Here is a 5787-nt window from a genome sequence, read left to right as displayed (position 1 = left end):
TTTTTTTTTTTTTTAAAAGTGTATCAATGTGGTACAAAAGTGTATCAAACTGGTATAAAAGAGTATCAATTGGGTATAGAGACTGTATGTGCATGCAAAGGTTCCCCTTCTCTCTTTTAAAAAATGTGTATCAATCAGGTATAAAAGAGTATCTATTGGTATATTCTTTTTTTTTTTTTTTATCTTTACATGCATTAAAATATCTCCGACTCACCGTGATTGAGTCAGCCTCTAAGAAGAACATCTCCGACTCACCGTGATTGAATAGCCTCTAAGAAGAACATGGACCAAGACATGGCTTTTTTCTTACCTTGAGACCTCATTATTTTATTTTTTTCTTCTTCAAGTTTAAAAAACTATGACATTGCTTCAAGTACAAACCTGTATGTAATGATTCTGTAAAATAATCATCATTAACAATAAATTTGAGGTCAAAATTGACTGCTTTACCCGTTAATTTTAACTTTTCTTTATTTTCTATTTTTTGCTTCATGTCCATAGTTTTCAATGCTCCAATGCAAGAAACAACAAATCAATTTTTGATATTGATCATAAAACACATTAGATTAATCGATGCATAATAGAGGAGAAAAAAAGAAGATTTGAGAAAGTATATTTAGAAAAGAAAAGTGATTTAAGAGTAACAACTATAAATAGCATTTAATTTCCTTAATTGTGTAAGGAGAGTGGTTTTGGGCCAAGTGGCTAAAAAAAGGAAATAAATTGGACCGACTGGCTCCAATTATCCATATTTTCATAGTGTGGGTCATTTCTTTTTAAAATGGTCAGTTAATGTCCTTTTTCCTAAATATTATAACTAAAGGCCCAAGAATATATATCTATTTTCTAAATATAAAAAAGTTATAAAAGTAATTAGAAAGTGGATTATAAGTAATATTTTTTTAGTATAAAAAATTAAAATTATATATGTATTATGTCGGTTCGGTTTAGGTTCGGTTTGATTTTATTTTTGCTAATACCAAACCGAACCAAGAATGATCGATTTTTTTTTTAACACCAAACCAATCAAACCAAACCATAAGTCGGTTTTTTTTCTCAATTTGGTTTGATTCATCGGTTCGATTTGACTTAACGATTCAATGTATTGACAGAAAATTCTTATATGTGGATTCTCTATCTTCAAGTTATTCAATATATAATGGCTCAATTCTTTCAAATAACAGAGGTATTGTTTGTAGGGGTGGGCACAAATTGCAGTTGGAGGCATATTTGTTGAAACAGTTGTTTACAAGAATGACAAAAGAAGAGGACTCTTTAGCAAATCCCTTCGACTACCTCTACTGCCCTAGCTATCTACACCATAACTGACTCTGGTTTTCAAGTTAGATATCCTCGAGACTTGAACGAAAGCCAAAAACTGCTTTCAGGACCAAAAATCGATGAGCTCCGACATTGAAGAGTTCAAAAAACATGCTTGGACACACTTGAAGAGTTGAATGTTTCATTTGTAAACAATGCCTAGCTTTTAGATTGATAAAAGAAGGTTTAAATCGTAGTTGTCCTGGCTAAGGTTTACTCGACACCTCGGCTCGTGGGTCGTAATAACTGTTTTGTAGATGAGTCGAGTTGCATCCAAACTGTTTAGATTACTTTCTCCAATCACATATCCCTTCAACTTTCCGTTCTCTTTCTTCTCTCTTCTTTCCCCTATTTCACAACAAAGTATAAGGTGTAAACAGGGGCGGCTCAAGCTCTTTGGTGGCCTAAAGTCAAAAATGAATCGGAGGCATTAATTTTTTTTAAGAAAATAAATATTTTCTTCATTTAAAGTCTATTTTCTAACTTTTTAAAATGCATTTTGAGAAAAAAATAAAAAAATTGAAACTGATAGTATAAATTTTTTTTTTTTAAATAAATCCTATAATAATTTTACTATTGCTAAAAAAATGAGGCCCTCAAATTTTGGAGCCTGAGGCGGGTGCCTAATTTTGGAGCCGCCCCAGGGTGTAAAAATGAAAACTAAACTAAATGGTTAACATGTATATCACACAAGAATTCAACATTTAACTACTTTTGATAAGAAACTTTGATTCATATCTGTTAGCACCAACGTCCTTTAGACATGCTAATGCATAACAAAATACTTTTTGAGTCCAGGCAACTGACATATAGTACCTAGAGGCTCTTTTCTAGAAAAGGACTGCTTAAGCAGAAATGGGATGTAGGTAACACCTTCTACTAGTAGAACCATATAAACTCGAGATATACATCCAGACGACTGGAAGGATCATTAGATGATACTTTTCATAGGTGTGGTGGCTAGCCATAAGCCAACTTGAAATGCCCCTTTGGGTGCATAAAGGCCTGAAGGAGATAATGGAGAACCCAGTAAAGAGTGGAACCAAAGGATATGTTGGAGATTGTTAGTGACCTCCAACTTGAACCGCAGAAGATTACAAATACCTTTTTACAGGACATGAGTTTGGATGAATTGGTTTGCCTAGCATCATGAACCCCTTAAACTCATGGAGAAGTGAAATGGGAACCATAAGATAAAAGAAGTGACTTCCACTATGGGTAAACTTACTTCTTTTCCTTAGTCCATGCAGTCTCTAACAGAGTCCCACAAGTAGGGAGATGACTGGTTAGATTCATCCGATCATTTTTTTTTTTTTGAACTGGTAAATTTGCATTCTTCAACATTAAGGGATGCTGGCTATCTCCAAAAGTTACAATCTTCCTATTAGATCTATAATTTAATCATTACTCCCTCATTTCATAATAAATAAATTATTAGATTTTGATAAACAGATTAAGGAAAAAGTATTAAAGACATAAATTTAACTCAACTTTTCATTTTTAATCCAAAAAAAAAAGCTGATCTTGTAATATCTTTTCAAAAGGTAATTAGTTGTCAAATAATAAGGATAAATTTGAAAAAAAATTCAATGATTTATTTATTTTGAAATATCAACAAATACCCCAATAATTCATTTATTCCAAAACGGAAGAAGTATCATCTATACATAACTGTTTACACCAAAAGAGTAAAGATACAAGACAATACCGTTTAACTTTGTGAATGGAATTTGACCTATTTTCAAAACATCTATCATTCCTTCCCCTCCATACTGACCACCATATACAAGATGAAATTAATTTCCACCATCTCTTCTGACTCTTATTTCCCTCTTCTTGGTCGAACAACTCAGTAGATCTGATGTCTGCTCAGGCGTTACCCAGCTTGTGCCAGTAATGTTAAGGAAAAGGTTCCACATATGAGTAGTAAACTTAGGGATCATTTGGTCTGAGATATTAAACATATAGTTCCGAGATAAAATAATAATCCCGAATAAATTTTTTGATGTTATGTTTGGTTGCTAAATTCAGAATAATTTTTTTTTTTTTTGAATTAATAAATAGTATCGGATAAATTATCCCACCTAAGGGGTGGTATAAATAAGGAATAACTACAGCAATCATTGACTCTTAATTAACCTATTTACCCGAAATTTTAATTAATTACAATTTATGACCCCTCTTGCCTATTTTAATTATCCCTAATTACAATTCACAGTCTCTCTCATATATTTTCTCATTTCTCTATTTTCTATTACTCCTTTTTTTTCCTTTTTCAGTTTTTTCTTCATTTTTTCTTTTCCTTTTTTTGTTTTCTCTTTCTTTTTTTTCATTTTTTTTTTTTTTTTTTTTTTTTTCCTTCTTTTTTTTTGTATTTTTTCTCCTTTTTATCTCGTTTTTTCTCCTTCTTTTTTTTTTCCTTTTCATTCTTCTCCTTCTTTTCATTTGTGCGAACTATCAAACACAAATACAAATGTGAACTATAAAACACATATACAAATGTAAACTATAACATACAAATACAAGTGGGAACTATAAAATACAAATACAAATGCGAACTATACATACAGATACAAGTGTGAACTATCATTTGTATTTTTTAATTATTAAAAAGGAACGATCAATTTTCTTTCTACAAATACTTGTTTGTATTTATTGATACGAGTTAAATTTATTGATACAAATAAATACAATTCAAATTTTTATACAAATATAATATATACAAATACATATTGTATTTGTATTGTAAAATCATTTGTTTGTAATTGTATTTGTATCAAGTGATATTTATTTATTTACAATTACTAATGATCATTTTGACATACAAATACAAAACGGTACACTTGTATCAAATGATACATTACATATTTATATATTTTAGAATAAAAAAAATAATTAATGCATTTACTTGTTTGTATACAAATACAAATGATAAATTATACATAATCACGGCTAAATACAATATGCAATCAATTTACAAATACAAATACAAAATAATTCTTTAAAAATAAAAAGACATCGACGAAAATAGAATACAAATACAAATATAATCTATATATACAAATACAATAAAATCACAATAAAAATATAATTCATTATATATAATATACAGACAATTATAAAATACAAATACAAAATAGTTCTTTAAAATACAAGTGCGAACTAACAAATATAAATACAAGTACAAACTATAAAATATAAATATAAATGCGAACTACAAAATACAAATACAAGCGCGAACTTTAAAATACAAATACAAATACAGTTGTATCAATGAATAAATGATAGTGTGACTACAAATACGATAAACAATTGTGGTATTTATGTTATCATCCATGATTTGTGCTCGAGTAGTCATATTTTTTCAAAAATACAAAAAATATAAAATAGAATTAAAAATATGATAAAGAAAATAAGTACAAAAAAGAAAAAAAAAATAAAGAGAAATAGAAATTAGAGATAGACGCGAGAACTTTTTTTTTTAAAAGCGAAAAAAATAAAAATAGGAAAAATAGAAAAAGAAGAAAAAACGAGGAAAACACAAAAAATAAAAAATATAAAAAAAATAAAAAAGAAAAAAATGGTAGTGTTTTTGGCGAGACTAAATATGTAGTGTATTTATGTTTTTATGAATACAGACCACTGAGTAAAAGTGAACGCAGCGGCTGTAAATCGAATACGTCGACTAAATGGTACAATACAGACTCTTACTAAAATCGAATACAATGGACGTAAATTGAATACAACGGCTATAAATAATAATTATGCAAAATATGGCTATGGAAGGTGAGTTTTACAGCAAAATGTAGCTATTTTTGAAGATCCCCTATAAATAATCCCACTATATTTTAACTTGAGATAAAATCATAAAATGACAAAATTACCCTCCAAATTCTTTACTTATCACTTTTTATATATATATAGCTTTACTACTATATATAAGAGAGAATGCGAGATTTTGATAGTCCTTACATTACATTTTTTTGATAATTTTATCCCTAATTTAATTTTTAAGTACTCTACAATTTTTCGCTCATTTTGGTAAATTTTAACAATTATATGGGCTTAATATATATATATAAGAGAGAACGTGGAATTTTAATAGTCTTTACATTAAATTTTTTGATAATTTTATCCCTAATTTAAATTTTAGTTACTCTACAAATTTTCGTTCATTTTGGTAAATTTGAACAATTATATGGACTTAACTATTTATACAATCAAATGCAAAATTGATCCAAGAGTTTATTGTCTTTGTATTTTATAGTTATTAATCTTACTTCAAATTTTTATTTTTCATAACAAATTTATTATCGACAAGTAATTAAAGTATCTTGACATTCTCTTTTCAACTTAATACATACTTAATTATTTAAATAATTTTTTTTATATGTAGCTAAACATGTTTTAATTTTTTTTTTTAAATACAATTTAATTTTTCAAATATTAGTGATACTAAATAATGTA

This window comes from Capsicum annuum, chromosome 12, assembly GCF_002878395.1.
Source record: "Capsicum annuum cultivar UCD-10X-F1 chromosome 12, UCD10Xv1.1, whole genome shotgun sequence".
Classification (NCBI taxonomy): Eukaryota; Viridiplantae; Streptophyta; class Magnoliopsida; order Solanales; family Solanaceae; genus Capsicum; species Capsicum annuum.
The sequence above is the reverse complement of the archived record's forward strand: the minus strand, read 5'-3'. Positions refer to the sequence as shown.